The sequence below is a fragment of the Cetorhinus maximus genome, chromosome 8 (assembly GCF_964194155.1).
Source record: "Cetorhinus maximus chromosome 8, sCetMax3.hap1.1, whole genome shotgun sequence".
Lineage (NCBI taxonomy): Eukaryota > Metazoa > Chordata > Chondrichthyes > Lamniformes > Cetorhinidae > Cetorhinus > Cetorhinus maximus.
This window is the reverse complement of record NC_135886.1, coordinates 68,756,773-68,776,050: the sequence shown is the minus strand read 5'-3', so window position 1 is coordinate 68,776,050 and position 19,278 is coordinate 68,756,773. Positions and strand designations below refer to the sequence as shown.

General features: G+C 46.9%; 1 protein-coding gene across 7 annotated transcripts in view; it reads right to left on the bottom strand.

Annotated features, from left to right (window-relative positions):
- Positions 1-19,278, bottom strand: part of dlg3 (discs, large homolog 3 (Drosophila)) — a 693,738-nt gene that overhangs the window by 269,790 nt on the left and 404,670 nt on the right. The gene's annotated exons all lie outside the window — the stretch shown is intronic.

The window sequence follows — 19,278 nt, the reverse complement described above, 5'->3', positions numbered from 1 at the left end:
TGAGGTTCAGGCCAACCCTGGGAGAAACCTTCCATGAATCTCCGAGTATTCACAACATATAATTTCCAAATACTATTTCATTTAACAAAAATCATTCCAAATTTCATCCTATATGTTAGTATTTTCACGCTTAATGCAACATATTCTATTAGGTGAATAAGGCCTTAAAATTACCTTGTGAGGTACAAACATAGGGTTTGCAAACCTGTGTTCATGTACCCAATCCAGTTCTGAAATTTCTGGAATCACAGCCTAAAGGTCCAGGAATTTCATAAATTACATAATTATTAGAATTAAGTTCACCCAGTCACTAGGAACAATTTTTTTATATGGTGAGTCTAGTAACTAGTAATTTGAGAAGCTGGAACCAGAGGGTGGTAAAAGTGAGTGAGTATAGAATCTACAATTGAAGAGAACAGCCAACAAAAGAGAGAAAGAAAGATAATTTTGACTTTGAGCAATGATGTAAAGCAGGTGATAGTGATAAGGACTCATTTTTTTTTCCAAGCTGATTTTCATTTCCATTGACTACAATTTAATATAAATCAGGAGAGATGTAAAGGGTTTGCCAACTTGCTACCTCACCTTTTACACTATTGTACAAAATCAAAATTAACCCCAGGAAGAGGGATCAGAAATTAGGATAAGATAGAGGGGAAATCAGTCAATAGCGTGACCTTTTTGGGATAGAGTGGGGAGAAGCACATGTGAGAAAGTAATAGAGAAAAGTAACATTATGATGCCCAGAAGCAGATGAGGGAGAGCAGATAGGAGGAGCTGTAGTTTGATAACCTGATGCCTGTTGGTGAATGCGAGCACCAGTTGGAGAAGCACTATGCACATCATAGGTATCAGATGCAAAAAAGTTACAGTTGAAACAACTGGTTTGAGCACTTACAGTACTTGAGTACATGAAAGCAGTGTTATATAGCAACTTCAATCCCTACCCAGGATTCTGGCATTTGTGAGATTGAAAAAAGAAATCTGGAGATTGCAATAAACAACTGGGATTACAAACCCTACTACAAATACTTAATGTGTTCAACTGAAATTCCTTTTTCCATTACTTCAGAAAAGGTGTAATCCATTTATTTTAAGTGGGTTATTTTAAATGGGCTAACATCTCCACGAGCATAGCGAAGAGTGGGTTTTCAGACAGCATATTAAATATTGATTATGCTAGTGTCCCATGGTGTAATTTCAGGGCCCAAGAGTTTCTTTCGGGGTTTTGTGCAATATCAGTGCAATTCAATAAGCCTGTAATCTAGAGTTGCTACTAAACACTGCATACATATGGATCTGAATTCTACGCTGATCCGGCGGGCGTGCGCCTGACCCGATCGGGCGTGAAATCGCGCGAGATGATGTCAGGCGAGCGTCCCGACGTCATCCTGCACTGGCGCGATATTTCGGTCAATTAAGAGGGCAATTAACCTTTTCTATTCTTTTTGGTATCTTCTATATCCCTGTAAGATTGCCGGCACCTCATTGCCTTCCAAGTTTGAAATTCAGAATTTTTCTAAACTTTCCTCATAAGCAAGTCCTTTGACAGTAGGAATCAGCCATGCAGCCCTTCTCTGTTGAAATACTTATTTTCTACCCCAGTGGACAGAGGGCTAAAATTTCACTTGGTGGGGTGGGGGGGGTGGTGTGGCGGGTTGTGTGGTTGCTTGCATGATGCAGTTGCCCATCATTTCTAGGATGCAGGGAGGGGACCTTGCTGGGTTTGCTGAGACCCTCTCAATTACATGAAGGTAGAGTGCTCCAATAAAAGATTAGCCCTTGAGCTGTGACTATGGAGGCTGGACTGTACTTGAGACAAGAGCTTAAAGAGGCACTGGCATTTTATGTGGGGGGGATTTTCTTTTTACGTTGTGTGACTTCAGGATCATTTCACCTGCAGCAAGCACCATCCATTCTGGGGCTTAATTTAGATTAAGAACATAGAGTACAGTGAATTAAAATTGCTGCAGTATATTGGTTCAGAGGTGGTGTTAGACTGATGACTAATGTGAGTTGCTATTTTACGGTGGGGATTTTAAACAATCCCTCAGCATTATCTGAAGAGTAGGAAATTCCTTTCTCAACCTCTATAGTCAAATAAACATGTGTGAATAGCAACTATGTCTGCTTACACAATAATAGTCATTGCACTTCAAAAATAATGCATCATATGAACCACTTTGAGGCAATTGAATGACATGATAAGGAGCTCCGTAAATGGAATATTTTTAATGTTATAGTCTATTAGTTCTCTTTTTCATTGTTGATAATGGACTGCACAATGTTTGAAGGTGTGAGCCTTGACTCAGTGGAAGTACTCTCACTCCTGAGTCAGAAGGCGATGGTTCAGGCCCTATTCCAGAGTCTGGAGCACCTAATCTAGGCTGATTTTTGGAGAAGATGTTAAACTGAAGTCCTGTTCACTTTCTCAGGTAGATGTAAAAAGATCTTATGGCACTATTTGAAGGTGAGTAGGGCGATTCTTCAGTTCTTGACCAATATTTATCCTTCAACCAACATAACTAAAACAGTTAAGTGGGTCATTTATTTCAGTGCTGCTTATGGGATCTTGCTGTGCTCAACCTTGCTACCTTGGCTGTGATTTTCCACGAAACGCAGGAAGTGCATTAGTGGGTATAAAAAATGGTGCTCTACCCGTTGGCTGCAATGGTGGGTTTTCGTGCCGTATCGTGTGCTTCAGACTGCATTAAGTATTCATCCGCGGGGAACATGCCATTTCGCTGTCAGGTGGCATCTGATTTGCCCACCTCGCCATGACCTCAGCACTCCCTAACTCTTGGTGTCATATTTAAACAGTGCCCCTGCACAGCGTTCGCACTCTCTGCAGCCTAGGACACCTCCAGGGAAGATGTGGCTTCCAAAGGCAGAAAGCCCAAATTAATTGATGCCTCACTGGTGCGTCTGTTGGGTGCAGTCGAGGCCCGCCGTGACTTCTCTACCATCATTCTGGCCGCAGGACTTCCAGCAAGATGATCAATCCGGCTTGGGAGGCTGCCGTGGTCAGTGCAAATGCTCTGCAGAAGAGGTCAACCACCCAGTGCAGGAAGAGGATGAATGATTTCCTCTGTTTCGCCAGGGTATGTCAACTACCTCATCACTCTCAACCCACACACTCACAAACCCATCACACATTCACAAGGATCTCACTTGCTGCCATCCCAAGGGGCATCACCATTCACTCTCACACACCTTGACAACTCCATCGGCCTCATCTCCTCTAGAGTTTGTGTCTAAATCCTGTCCAGGGCCCCACTCGCCACCCACACATGCCAGCAGCCATCCTTATCATCTGCCCTTGCATGTGTCCTGCTCACACTCTCTCCATCTGCCTTCATTCGGACAAGCAGGCTCACAATAAGGAGAGGTCCCAGACTGGGGGTGGAGTTCCAGAGATCAAGGTTCTCACAGACTTCGAGAACAGAACCATACAGCTGACCAGAGACAACATAGACCGTGCCTATGCTGATGGTGAGGTGACACACCCAAGTCAGGATCCTGCACTGCAACATCCGTCAGTCAACCATATTGCAAGTGATATCTCCTGTTTCAGAGTCACCTGTATGTGATAATTGTCTCTCCTTTCTTTGTAGGCACCTCTGGGAAGCTGCCAAAGGCATTAATGAGCCGAGGCCCTCAACTCCAGCCCCAATGACACCTTTGATGAGGAATCTGAGGACAGCAACTTTGATGACCCGCCACAGCACTCATCCACAACCACCACCAGTGCAGAGACACACATCTTGGTGGCACCTAGTGCTAGTTTAGCGTCGGAGTTACAATCTGGTGAGCACAGCGCATCATCTGGTCCACAGTAGGTGGAGGCAGGGACATCAGAGGTCACCACCACTCAGAGGACTGCTGGAGGCCACGATTCTGCCGAGTCCAAGTCCGGTGATGAGCCTCTGGATTGGTCCTAAATCAGTTGCTGGATCTGCAAAGACAAGCGCAGGAACATCAGGAAGGCATGTCAACTGCACTCCTCAGATCGAAACGCACCTTCAGTCTGAGATGATGGTGCCAGCATGCCAACGCACCAAGGTCCACACTGGTAGGATGGTGGCCGCTATGGAGACCCTGACCTAGGACATCGGTCCTGCACTGCTGCAGGAGCTGCACTCCATTACTGTAGCCATTGGTGGCATTCATCAGTGTCAATGCAGGAGGGCTGCGGGACACCTCGATCTCACTACAGCTGCCTCTTCTCCTGAAGGTGTCAGCCAGGGCCCTTGGGCACCCATAAGGATGAGAACCAGCAGCTCAACACCCCAGGGCCATCCACCCAGGTCCGGCCGATCCAAGTCCCCTTTTCCTGTGACCCCGTCAGCTCCACCTCCACAGGCCGAGGAGAGTGCATCTACCCCACAGCGGGACACCAAAAGCAAGCCGGGGCCCTCCAGGTCGCAGCCTTCCAAAGGATGACCGCCAAAGTCATCACAAACAACATGGTGTAGCAGTCAGCACACTACCTACACCTCCGTTGTGCATGTCGAGGGAGCACCAAGACATATCAGCAGGGTAAGGAAAGTGAAAAAGATGCAGTTGCACAATGTTGGCATGGGTGTTAACCACATATATATAATGTTCATAAATGTAAATAGACTCACAATCATTGCATATCTTGTCTATGCCTCCTTCTTATGATGAGCTGTGTTACTGTCAATCACGTATGATACCTTGGTTCTTTCACCCACTTATGGCAATGGTCTCTACCCTGGGCCTCTCTTGTGTGATTGTGGTGCCATCTCACCACAGTGAGTGGCCTGTTTCAACATAATTCTTCACATCAGTATTGCCTGCACTTTCATGTTAAGCGTGCTTGTGGAACAAGCCATGTTCCCATGCCTCGTAGGATCCCATCATGCGCATTCTTGGCTCTGTACGATTGAGGCAGAGGTGTGCCTTTATCTTGTCTGTATTCTTGAAAGGCGAAGGTGTGGTGTTTAAGGAGAGATGTTCTCACACATGCAGAAGGCTCATGTACTATCCAACTCCATCTGCCCGCTGTCTCTCAGCAGGGTTTTAATGATATGAGCCTGTACTCAGAGCTTATGAGCACTGCTCCCAGCCAAACAGATTTCTGATGTTCCCAGTGTCAATCTGTTGAGCTCAGCAAAAAGTGGGAGCACCTTGCCACCTCAAGGTGACGAAGCAATGGCACATTTGTGTGCAGGTGCTGAAAAGCCCAACCTTAAGCGCCTCTCACCCTGTAACCCTGTAGTTGTGACTATTGCAGGGAGAAGGGTATCGCCACAAAGTTGGTAGACAGCGCTGTGCGTCCCATCGCCTTGACACCCCAAAAGGTTACTGATGCTATTTCCAAATGGTGATTTCTGGAGACCAAAACAGCCTTTAAGCATGCTCTGGAATCACATATCTTTGCCTCAGACAATGTGGAGGGGAGCAATGGGATAGGAGCAAATATGTGATGAAGCAGAACATTAGCAATGACGCGTGCCCTTGAGGGCTTCATGTTGTCTGATAATCTTGGACTTTGCAAGGGCCAGGGCTGGCCAGGAGGACACACTGTTGTGTGTAAGAAGAGGCATCTCAAGATCAGGCAGCCAACTGTCTGACCTCGTCATACTCTGCCTCCATATTAGGGTTAAGATAAATGCAGCTCAGGATTCTTAACTTAAACTGCCGGATGTCAGTGTCATTTTGGTGAGTGTACCACAGCCGACTAAGTTATTTCTTAGTGCAATCACAGCAGCGGTATTTCATTGGCTTCCTTGTTCCAAGTGTTACGTTTCTGTTTCACCATTGATGTAATACTCCATGCATAGCTGTGTTGCTAACGAATGGTCTCTGTGAGGAGCCTTGCCAGATTGAAGGCATGCAGCCACTAGCCCACTGAGGATCTTGCAGGTGCCCCTGCGTCGTGTAGGGTGCTGTTGCGACTGGGACGCTGGATGGATGTGTGAAAAGGCAGCACTTTCTGATGTCTGATCCAGGGTTCCCTCCTCCAGGTAGCAGCTCATCTCAGCATAGGCACATGCCCTTGAGGCTTGCTCATCCTACAAAGCATCAGGGCAATGTGAGCATGCTGTACAACAATGCATTGTCATCTGGAAGTTCATGGCAGAATTAATTATGCTAACGGTCATGCTGGCCTATGATGGAGGAGATTTGTCCAGGAAGATCCTTTGTACATCTTGTCATTCTCCTCCTGGAATCTGCTCGCAATGACGGCCTCATGAACATGCCTGCCTTGTCTGGCCCGTGAAATGGCCTCTGCGTCTGCATCCTCGGCTTCCAAGACCTCATCACCATCCCCTTTGAGGTCCTCCCCCTTGGAGGGGATGTGCAGCTCGTCCATCTCATCATCTGCCAAGTCCTCCCCTTTTTGCAGTGTTAGATTGTGTAACACGCAGCAAGCCACGATGATGTGTAAGACCTTCTGACGAGTGTACTGGAGCACTCCGCCAGATCTATCCAGGCATCAGAATTGCATTTTCAGGATCCCTCTGGTGTGTTCCACCAACGTCCACGTTGCGGCAGAAGCCTCTTTATACCTTGTCTCAGCAGGAGTCTGAGGCCACAGCCCATCCTTTTCCCCAAGGAGCCAACCCTGCATCCTGTGTAGTCTTTGAAGATGTCAGGGATCTTGTATGAGTCATAGATGCTTCCTGGGTATCTGGCGCAAACATGTATGATGTGCACATTGAGCAAGTGCTAGCCTTTCCGACTGATGCACTGGACAGCCTGTTGCCAGGGAGCTTTTATAGCCACATGATTGCAGTTGATGGTATCCTGCACGTGTAGGAAACCAGAAATCTCAGCAAAGCCCTTGTGTGTTGCTTGTGTCTCTTGTGTCTTGCTTGATCTCTGTCAACGTTGACAAAATTGTGGTAATTTGCAAAAATGGTATCTGTGATCTCCTGGATACATTTGTGGGTGGACACTTGGGAGATCCCACAGAAGTCTCCAGTGAAGCCCTGGAAGGAGCAACTGGCATAGACGTTGAGTGCGGCGGTTACTTTCACAGCCACTGGCAATGGATGCCCTCCTAGTCTCCATGGCGCCAAATCCTGCAGAATGTGGCAAATGTGAGTCACCAGGTCCCTTGACATGCGGAGGTGCCTGCGACGCTAGTCCTCACTCATCTGCAGATAACACGAGACATCTATACACCCTGGGTCTAGCAAGGCGCCTGCGAACGACGGCTCTCTGAGGATCATCTTCTGTGTCCACAGGAGGACCTGCTGCCCCTTAGTCTTGAGGGTTCTGCTCCTCCCTTTGTCAAGCCCGGCACCTCCGTTGCATTCTTCTCATTCTTCTCCCCTGCCTATGAGCAGTAATGCAGGCAGTGATAACACCAGGCTCCATCTTCCTGATCGTCTCCTCATTGCAGTACTAATGAGAAACACGCAAGAGTCAGCATTTGTTTCCAAAAGTCCAATTTCTGTCAAGGAATCATCTGTTATTGTGGGCTCAAGGCCTTTTATGCATGCTGGAGAGTACTGGCCCCTGAAATGATGCCCAATGCGGGTTGTGCATGAACATTCACCACAATCCCCCCTCCCAGCCCACCTGATAGACTGCTGACAACTTCGACCAGGCGACTGGATGTTTACTTTCAGCCCAGGCACTGGGATCATCATTATCTGCACTCCAAGACTGCGCTGTTTGGTCTAAACATGAGGGTGAATGTTCAGTGATTCCATGAGATAATTTAAGGGGTCCAGAGGCTTCTTCTCTGTGAGTGGTGCATGGCCACATTTCCAAGGGGGTTCTCAAGCTTGTCCAGTCGCCCAATAGTTCTGCAGTTCCATAATACTCTGGTGAATCTGAAGGCTGTGAACAAGGGATTAAAACTAGGGGAACAGTTATTGCCACTGTGAGGGATCAGTGTTGCATGAATAGGCTTTATTGCTTCACTTTCCTGACTCCCTGCATGTCAAATGAAAGCTGTTGACCTGTCTCAGCTGTGCCTCTGTCCCATTTTGGAAGTATCATTTCAGTTGGGTGGCCATTTAGTGCCGTCCTCCCTCTGCTCCACCCCCTCACCCCCGAGTCATGTGTCTCAGTGCAAACTTCGCTGTTCATTGCCCCAGTGGAGCCCTTGCCCTGCAGCCCTTTCTCTTCCTTCAGTCCTGTCTGGCCCCTTCTCCAATGAAGCCATTGCCCTGTAGCACAGTAAAAGCCACTCCCGCCTTAACCCTGGTGTGGTAGCTGTAGAGACTTGCCTGTGAGAACCCCCCTGAAACTGATGCAGTGCAGCATGCGAAGCCTGGCGCTGACCCCCATGAGTGCTGCGTGATGCAAGGTATGCAAACTAACCTCGGAGTCTCGAGCGAACTGCCAGATAGGAACATAGGAACAGGGGAAGACCATTCAGTCCGTCGAGCCTGCTCCGCCATTCAATACGATCATGGCTGATCGAATACCTCAATGCCTTTTACCCACACTATCCCCATAACCCTTTACGTTATTGTTAGTCAGAAATCTATCAATCTCTACCTGAAACATACTCAATGACTGAGCTTCCACGGCCCTCTGGGGTAGAGAATTCCAAAGATGCACAACCCTCTGAGTAAAGAAATTTCTCCTCATTTCGGTCCTAAGTGGCTTCCCCCTTATTTTGAAATTGTGTCCCCTGGTTCTAGACTCCCAATCAGGGGAAACATCTTACCTGCATCTACCCTGTCTATTCCTTTAGGTATTTTGTAGGTTTCAATGAGATCACCTCTCATTCTTTGAAACTCCAGAGAATATAGGCCCAGTTTGCCCAATCTCTCTTCATAAGACAGTACCGCCATCCCCGGAACAAATCTGGTGAACCTTCGTTGCACTCCCTCTATGGTAATAATACCCTTTCTGAGGTAAGGGGATCAAAACTGCACACAGTACTCCAGGTGCGGCCTAACCAAGCTTCTATACAACTGAAGCAAGACTTCACTACTCCTGTACTCAAATCCTCTTGCGATAAAGTTTAACATTCCATTAGCCTTCTTAATAGCTTGCTGCACCTGCATGTTAGCCTTCAGTGACTTATGGACAAGGACACCCAGGTCCCTGTGTACATCTACACTTTCTAACCTATTACCATTTAGGAAATACTCTGCACATCTGTTCCTTCTGTCAAAATGGATAACCTCACATTTTTCCACAATGTATTCCATCTGTCATGTTCTTGTCCACTCATTAAGTCTGTCCAAATCCTCCTGTAGCTGCTTTACATCTTCCTCACAGCATGCATTCCTGCCTAGCTTTGTATCATCCGCGAACTTGGAAATATTACATTCGGTCCCCACATCCAAATCATTGATATATATTGTGAACAACTGGGGCCCAAGTATTGAATCTTGCGGTACCCCAATAGTCACAGCCTGCCAACGTGAGAATGACCCGTTTATTCCTATTCTGTTTCCTGCCTGTCAGCCAATCCTTAACCCATGCCAGTATATTACTATCCCATGTGCTTTTATTTTGCCAATCAACGTCCTGTGGGGGATTTTATCAAAAGCCTTCTGAAATCCAAGTATATTACATCCATCGACTCTCCTTTATCAATTTTGTTCGTAACATCCTCAAAAAACTCCAACAAGTTCATCAAACATGATTTCCCATTTGCAAATCCATGCTGACTGTGCCCAATCCGATCATGATTATCCAAATATCCATTTATCACATCCTCTATAATAGATTCCAGCATTTTCCCCACGACTGTTGTAAGGCTAATAGGTCTGTAGTTCCCTGTTTTCTCTCTCCCACCCTTCTTAAATAGTGGGGTGACATTTGCTACCTTCCAACCTTCAGGAACCATTCCAGAATCTATAGAATTTTGGAAAACGATCACCAATGCATCCACTGTCTCTACAGCAACCTCTTTCAACACTCTGGGATGCAGAATATCAGGTCGTGGGGACTTATCAACTTTCAGTCCCATTAATTTCTCCAATACAACCTTCTTTCTTATACTAATTTCTTTCAACTCCTCATTTTCCCTAGTTCCTTGGATCTCTAAATCTGGGAGATTTCCTGTATCTTCCTCAGCGAAAACAGACACAAAGTAATCATTTAGCTTCTCTGCCATTTCTCTAATCCCCATTATGAATTCTCCTGACTCTGCCTGTAATGGACCCACATTTGTCCTTTTTACATACCTTTTACATACCATAAACTTTTACAGTCCTTTTTTATGTTTTTTGCTGGATTGCATTCATATTCTATTCTCCTTTTTTTTTAAACCAGTTTCTTGGTCTTCCTTTGCTGTATTCTAAAAACCTCCCAATGCTCAGGTTTACTACTACTTCCAGCAACTTTATAAATCTTTTCTTTTAATCTTATACAATCGTTAACTTCCTTTGTCAGCGATGGTTGACTGACTTTTTTGGGTTTTTGCACCTTGAGGAACGTAAGTGCTGTAAGCTATGTAATAATTCTTTGAAGACTGTCCATTGCCTATGTACAGTCATACCTTTTAATGTATTTTCCCAATCCACCTCAGCCAATTTGTCCCTCATGCCTTTATAATTTCCTTTATTCAACTTTAAAAACCTTGCTTCAGAGTGAACTACCTCACTTTCAAATATAATGTGAACACATTAGAGAGAGTGCAGAAGAGGTTTACAAGAATGGTTCCAGGAATGAGAAACTTCAGCTATGAGGATAGAATGGAAAGGTTGGGACTGTTCTCCTTGGAGAGAAGGTGGCTGAGAGGAGATTTGATAGAGATGTTCAAAATCATGAGGGGACTGGACAGAGTAGATAGGGAGAAGCTGTACCCACTCGTAAAAGGATCAAGAATGAGAGGGCATAGATTTAAAGCGACTTGCAAAAGAAGCAAGTGTGACATGAGAAGAAACTTTTTCACACAATGAGTGGTTTGGGTCTGGAATGCACTGCCTGGAAGTGTGGCGGAGGGAGGTTCAATCAATGCATTCAAAAATACATTAGGTGATTATTTGAATAGAAACAATGTGCAAGGGTACAGGGAAAATGCATGGCAATGGCACTAGGTCATAATTCTCATTTGGAGAACCGGTGCAGACATGATGGGCTGAATGGTCTCCTTCTGTGCTGTTAAGATTCCGAGATTCTGTGATAATGTAAAATTCTATCATATTGTGGTCCCTCAAGGGAGAGTCAACTACATCTGTCAGATGATTGGGCCTGAGATCTCCGCGAACTGTGTGGGTGAATACCCTATGCCAGTGGCTCTAAAGGTCACAGCTGCCCTCAACTTCTATGCCTCTGGTTCCTTCCAGGGGTCGGTGGGTGACCTTTGCGGTGTCTCCCAATCAGCTGTACACACTTGTGATAAGCGAGTTACAGACGCTCCGTTCAGATGTGCATTGACCTTCATCCACTACCGTTGGGACCAAGCAAGCCAAACACAGCAAGCCAGAGGCTTAGCAGTGATTGCTGGCTTCCCCTGCATCCAGGGTGCTATAGACTGCATACATGTGGCCATCAAGGCGCCAGCAGGTGAGCCCGGTGCCTTCATCAACAGAAAGGGCTTCCACTCCATGAACGTGCAGATAGTGTGTGATCACAGGATGTTGATTCTACAAGTCTGTGCAAGGTACCCAGGCAGCTCCCACGACGCCTACATCCTCAGACACTCCCAGGTGCCGGGGCTCTTCAGTGCTCCAGCCAGCCTTGATGGATGGCTGCTGGGTGACAAAGGTTATCCCCTCAGGAGGTTGCTCATGACGCCTCTCCACCATCCAAGAACAGAAGCTGAACAGTGGTACAATAGGAGCCACGCCTCCACAAGGGTTGTGGTGGAGAGAGCCATCGGTCTTCTCAAGATGCGCTTCTGATGCCTGGACTGCTCAGAGGGCGCACTCCAGTACCCCCCAGATTGTGTGTCACTGATAGTGGTTGCATGCTGCGCTCTCCACAATCTTGTGCTGGAAAGGGGGGACGCTGTGGACAATGAAGATGTAGATGGAGTGGCTGCACATGATGAGTCCAGCTGTGAGTCCGAGGACGAGCACACACAGGGAAATGCTGAGGGGGTAGACGCTTACCCGGGCGTACTGCAGGAAGGCAGGGACACCCAGGAGGCTTTAATCCAATGAACCTTCAGCTAGCACACCACATATGGACCTCCAGAACAAGCTTGGGCTGCAGGCTCCATACTCAATACCTAAGTGCAAAATCTGCTTGGATAGGAACATTAACTAAGGGTCTTGTTAATAAAGATGAATGTCCCACAAATCACTCATAACATTATTGGTAACCATCCACCTGCAGAAGAAAAGAGTTACCCTCAGCCATGGTGACATGTCTGAATTTAATATTACAACTAAAAGAACTTAAGAAAACAAAATGACAAAGGTGTTAAAAATCACACCAGCTCATAAAGACCTCATTGCGGGCCAACACATAAGCACCAGTGATAAACCTGGTATGTGGCTAAGGTGCCTTATGTTTACGTTTTCGGGTGCTATGTCTTGGTGTTGCCACTTCACTGGGAGTGGCTTGTGAGACAGCCTGCTCACTCTGCTGTTCTGTTGGCCTCAATGACCTTGGTGGCAGTCCTCTGGCCTGTGGAGCCTGTGCTGGCCCCGCCTGGGAGGGAGCTGCCAGTTCCACAGCTGGCATCTCCCCAGTCGTCGCAGCCCCACTGGATACAATGGTCACTGGCAGGTGGGGGGGGGCGGGGGCGAAGGAGCTGCCGGCCTCATCCGGAGCGTCCTGAGAGGAGCCCACAAAGGCGACAGGCAGCTGCTGCGCTGACGTGAGGTCGGTTAGGACCTCCCTGCTCACCGTGGATGGATGGGCACCAAGCTGGGAAACTTAGTGCCCAGACCATCTCTCACACTGGCACTGACCAGCTAAGGTCAATGCCAATGTAAAGGCTTGCTGGTCCGAGCACATCCCCAGGAAGCCCTGATTGCCCTGATTGGTCTCCTGGAGGAGCCTCTCCACGAGAGTCGCCACTCTCTCCATGGAGGATGCATGGTGCTCGGCCATGAGGCTCATTGCATCGGCGATAGTCCACGTAGACTCCTCCACCACGGACACCAAGCCAAGCATAGCCTCATGTATCTCTACCAGATGCTCCCGCACACCCAGCCACATTTCCTGCATCTGCTGCGTCACGGACGACTCCAGAGGCACATCATCAGCGACCGAATTAGCATGTGCCTGGTCCCCTGCAGTGCTCCGACTGCTGGCACCATGGGCATCCTCCAGCAACTGTGAAGTGCCCTCACTGCTGTGACCTGGGACATTAGCCGATGTTCTAATTCCCGCCAAGGTGCTAGTATCTGCGCTGGTGCCTGCCTGGCAGAGATGGTGTGACGCTGGTGAGACTTCAGGGCCCTCAGGTGTGAGAGGGGGCCTCTGCTGCTCCTCCTCCCGGCCCTGCTCCGCTGATGCTGAACAAGGACATTGGATCAGTTAACGTGGAGACGATGTCAATGTGCATCCCTGTCCCCCGGATCATTATGCGCTCATCCTTCCATAAGCAATGGTCAAGCCATGTTGCAAACTTCACTTGCTGAACATTCAGCACTGCCATGGCTGTTGGGAGAACAATGGTGGCCTCACTGCTGGGCAAACATACCTGCCCGTGGCACCCCAGCCTCACCGACACTGGCGGATATGGGTGCATGGCGCCTCTCCAAATCTAGGGCCTCCTGCTTGAAGCGGCTGAGAATCGCCAACTGCGCCGGCTCTTCGCCAGTCCTCACCCTCTTGGCGGCATTATGTGCATTCTTCTCCTGAAAAGGAGAGAAGAGCATTGATTAGTGCTACTTGTACCTGGATTCTCTTCACGGATGGCACACCCCAACCAGAATGGGACATTGCAGGGCTCCAGTACCTCCTCACCCCGCTGCTGCCGAACAGTTACACAAAGATGCTAGGCCTGCCTCCCGCCCCCCCCACCCCCTTGGCCAAATGCTACCTACATCACATGTGGCACCACACAGTCTAACCTTCCATAGCAAGGAGGCGCAAGCACGTGGACCGCAGAGGGCAGCAGATCAATCGGTGCCATGCCACCTTGAAGCTCCCCTCCCAGCATGTTAGTACCCTGACTTTGACATGTGCTGGAGTTCCAGCTCTGCACTGAGGTGCAGCTCCTCCAGGTTGCCCCCAAAACAGTAATATGGTCTCAGTGTACCACATGCTGCGGGTGCAGAACCCTACTCATCACCACCCTCTCAGGGTGACCTTGGCATGGGCAATATCTGCTGGCCCACCCAGCGAAGGACACATGCCGTCAATGATTCCATGCAGTCACCAAACTCAGATTTGAGGGATGGGCGGGGGGTCCCAGGGGGGAAAGCCTAACTACTGGGTTAAGTGACCAATGCCAACATGGTACTCACCCTTGCCGAGCGCAACAGATCGTTGAAGTGCTTGCAACACTGGATCCAGGTGCGTCGCATCATGTCGTGGGAGCTCACGATCTCCAACGCCTCCTCCCAGGGACATTTGGTCATGTGGGAGGGGCCTCCTTCTCCCGTCCTCCTGCCATGCTACTACCTTCTTGACGAGGGCAGCAAGGCAGTCATCAGAAAAATGAGGGGCACAGTGCCCCCCTGCCCTATCCTCCTGCCTGGCCTGCTCGCCAGCAGCGCCCTGGGGAGCCCTTCCACTGGCCATGATTCACAGCCTTTGAAAGGCTGCAGCAGCTTTTTAAAACAGGCCGCCGGGTCGCCATTGGACCCGGTGGTCATTGCAGTCCCGCCACCACCCGTCCACTCCCGCTGTCCTCGGGAGCCACGATTCGTTGGCCCGCCCGCGTAAAATGGCGGCGCAGACCCGATCGTGGGAGGTGATCGGGTCCGTGCCTGCCCGCGCTCGCTCCTGCACTGCCCACCCGACAGGCAGAAAATTCTGCCCTTAGAGTATGGAAAATGAGTAGAATAAATTACTAGTAACTTTACTTTACTGCACTTATGCTAACTTTATCTTGCTTTGGTTTACTTTATTACTTTATTTCATTTTGACTTGATTTAACTTTACTTCCCTATTGTTGGTGTTCCTTACTGAAATCCAAGTAGCTACTTCTTTATAAATCATGTTATTGCACATAGCTTATATCCTGTTGTAAAACACATTGTTCTAATTGCCAATGTGGGCTCTTAATCCAGCATGGGGGGGATGATTCCGGCGAGCAGGTGTCAGAATGAGATGCTGATTTATGCTAATGACGTTCGCAACGTTCAGCAGCGGGAAACGCAGCCCACCATTGATGGCTGAGGCGCACAATCGCTTCCTTACTCTACATTGTCATAAAACCAGTTTTGAGCCTTCTTGCAAGAATTAGCTGTTGTGCCCGCCATGACGCCCACTGCGATCAGGAGCGGAAAATCCCAGCTTTTGTTTTACTATATTGCAAAGGTGACTATATTACAGAAGTAATTAATTGGGCTGTGAACTGGTTTAGAATACTGTACCCTCACCTCATTCAAGATATTATACAAACGCAAGTTATTTGCTTTCATCAGGGAGCTTTTGATTTTTGCAGAGCTCAATGGCACATGGAGCAGCTTTATTTCAATCTATAACAGACCCTCAGCGAAACAGTGGCAGGGACCAGACAACACTTCCAGACTTAGATAGCCATTCTATGTTGAAAAAAAATAACTGACCTCTTCGGGATATACAGGGTAACAGCACACTGCCATAACCTATAACAAAACACTGTAGAAAGCATCTTTCCCAGTTGCAGCCTTACTGCCATGAACAACATCTGCACCATACCAGGAATGAAGCCAGCAGAATACTCCTCACATCCTCTTCCTTCTCCTGTATGTATTTCTTTACTCATGCTAGACATATTTGGAAGTAGCGCAAGATGCATTTCCAGCACCTGTTCTTACCCATGTTAAGGATTGTTTTCTGACACCTAGGCTAAGTTCCATGTGCTCCGTGCTGAGCACCTTCACACACTATCTTCTTAAAGAAAAATTAAATGACAATCCAAAACGAAAATGTCACCTCAATGCCTCAGGGCTTCTGCTACTAATCACTTGCAAGTCACTGTAGAATAAATAGGAAATAAGGATTGACAGGACAACACTGGGCACCAAAGGGAGGCATGATGGTCTAAAGCAGTATAAAGGTTCTCAAATTTGTTTTCACTGAAATATTTTTGTCAGTAACATGAAAGGTGCAGATAGGTTTAGAGAAATTCAGATTTAAGTCTGTAAGAATGTGTAGCAGAATATTTCTGAAATTGGAGCCTTGGTAGTTATGGACAGGAGCACGACATCAGCATGGGAATGAGTTGAGCTCACTACAAAAGAAAGACACTGATGGCAGGATGCATTTGGCAGGGCCCTTTGGAATCCCAGGATTAGCCTAGTATTGAAGGGTTCTTCTGTGGACATGGAGGCATGTGGTCAGTGTCAGAAGATGCCTGTGGTTCATGACCAGCCTAGTCTTTCCCTTCACATTTTTCATACTTACAGAAGAGGACATAGGAGGTCTTAAAGGCCGGTTGGAATGGAATCAACAAAGTATTTTGTAAAAATATAGTTCCCTGAATGTAGAACCAGGAGAAGCAGGAGTGGTCCTCCTGACCCAACATTAAAAGGAAGCAGCTTGCTGCCAGCTGCTACCTCCCCTCATTAGTCCTAGTCAAACCCGGTCTCCGTTCAGGGATGCTCAAATTTCTAGGTATTTCTAGTTTAAAACAAGCAAGCCATAGTTGGAGCTTTGACTGGATCATGAACTTTTGGTTCTTTACTCACATTTGCTCAGGTCTTTATACAAATTTGTAAAGCAAAATCATTGCCAAGCTGAGTCTCATGAGTCGTGTAGAACAGCATACAACATTGACAGCTTAATTTAAATGGTAGACACTTCTAAACACATAGGGACTATCTGATTTCAGCTTTGACAGGAGCTCAAAGTTTCACCACTGGAAAGGTAAATTTTGAACCAATCAGATGTTCAGTGCTGAAAGTCAAGCTGTGTTTGTCAAGGCAAGATATGGCCAATGTAATTACTTTAAAAATATTCACTCGATCCCTTATGAGGTTAGAAATTATTGTTGGTAATTCTAGTAGACAAACACTGACCATGGCTTTATAACATTCCATTTAAGGTAAACAGGTTAACAACTTTGTTAAATAACTGGCAAAATAATGTCCTAAGAATAAATTAAGTGCTTGTTAATATAACCAACAGTAATTTCTAAACTATAGAATTTAAACAGAAATTAGCAAAACTGTTGTGCTCTTACTGTGTAACAGAAACAAATAGAAACATACAGTTTCAAGCAGATGGATGGGCCATGAAATTCCATGCAGTGAGTTTTGCCCCATTATAGCCAATGCAGTAACAGATGATAAAAGCAAAATACTGCGGATGCTGGAAATCTGAAACAAAAACAAAAATTGCTGGAAAAACTCAGCAGGTCTGACAGCATCTGTGGAGAGAGTTAATGCTTTGAGTCCAGATGACTCTTCTTCAGAACTAAAGAGGAGTAGAAATGTGGTGAAATATATGCTGTTTAAGTGGAGTGGGACAGGTGAAGCTGGATAGAAGGCCAGTGATAGGTGGAGGCAAAGGAGAGATTGCAAAGGAGTCATAAACAAAAGGTCAAAGGGGTGTTGATGGTGGTGATACTGGCTAAAGGAGGCACTAATGGTAACATTAAGAGTGGAAAGCAGGATTAGCAAGTGACAGATGGCCCTAGTGGGGGTGGGGTGGGGGGGAGGGGATGGTGTGGGAAAAAAGATCGAAATAGGCTAAAAGGTGGGGATAAAACAATGAATGGAAATACATTTAAAAAATAATAATATAAATAGGTGGGAAAAAAATATATATAAAAATTTAAAAATAAATATTGAAGAAAGGGGACAAAAAGGGGTGAGGATGGAGGAGAGAGTTCATGATCTGAAGTTGTTGAACTCAATGTTGAGTTCGGAAGGCTGTAAAGTGCCTAATCGGAAGATGAGGTGCTATTCCTCCAGTTTGCGTTTAGTTTCACTGAAACATTGCTGCAGGCCAAGGACGGACTTGTGGGCATAAGAGCAGGGTGGTGTGTTGAAATGGCAAGCGACAGGAAGGTCTGGGTCATACTTGCGGACAGACCGAAGGTGTTCCACAAAGCGGTCACCCAGTCTGCGTCTGGTCTCTCCAATGTAGAGGAGACCGCATTGGGAGCAGCGAATGCAGTAGACCAAATTGAGGGAAGTGCAAGTGAAGCGCTGCAGTAACAGATGTGTCCACCAACTACACGACTATCTGTACCAGTATTTTGCGGCCCAACTCATTTGCATAACATTGGAAAAGTCATTGGTGTAAATCTTGTGTAAAACAGGAATAATTTGCGGGAGTGCTTGGAAATAAGATGACAGCCTTTAAAAAGTTAGCTTTTGTTAAAGATTCTATCAGCAGGTTGGGGAACAGGAGGTAAATAGCAAAACGCTTGGCTTAGTGAATTAAGTCAGCTACCTTGAATAAATGTCTCATGAGTATTGTGTCACTTTTCAAGAACGTCAGGAGCAGCTAGCAGAGGCAGACAAGGAAAGGACAAGGGCATGGTAGAGAAGCATAAAAGTGCCCAGAATTTCAATAAGTCAGACCTACAAATCCCTCTCAATCAAATAGAGCAGAGCAGAAACAGATTGCTGTGAAGTAGTCCAAAAAATATCACCCCATGCCATGTGGAGAGAATGTCATTAAGTGATAACCCTCTCACCCCAATGCCAGACCGCTGTTACAATTAATTCAATGACCTAATCAGGACAGGCAAAGCAATACACTGGCTAATTACACCTTTCTTCCTGAGGCTTTGTGTATAGCAGCACTCTGGTCACATTCAAAATTTAACAGTTGCACAATGAATTCTTCACAATCCACTCTGGATAGAGTGAGGGGAAGCTCTAATTTGGAATCTTACACTATGGATATTGATTCCCTCTTAATATTATTAATTTGCATTGCTAAACTTTAAATCTATTGCTCCATTTTAACAGGATTCAACTCTTCCTATCATCTGGCAGACACTCTTAATTCCCTTCACCTAATTATTTCAATCTGTTGCAGGAGAAAATGCTGCATAATGTTCATGAGAGGCAGACAGTAAGCGAGGGCATCTCCATCCTGAGGGCCCTATGAAAAGCAAGGCCATGGAGCTCATGATGAGGCACTCTATTATTGCTGTGGAAGAGGGTAAGGTCAGAGGCATAGGCGTTGATATTAACGCCCTCTTCCGCCCCGCGACTTCAGCAGGTGGAACAGGTTTGTGCGGAGATGCTGGTGGGGTGGGTTGGAGGTGCAACTATGGGGAACACTTTGTATAGTGGCAGACATTGAGGTGACTGAGTGTCC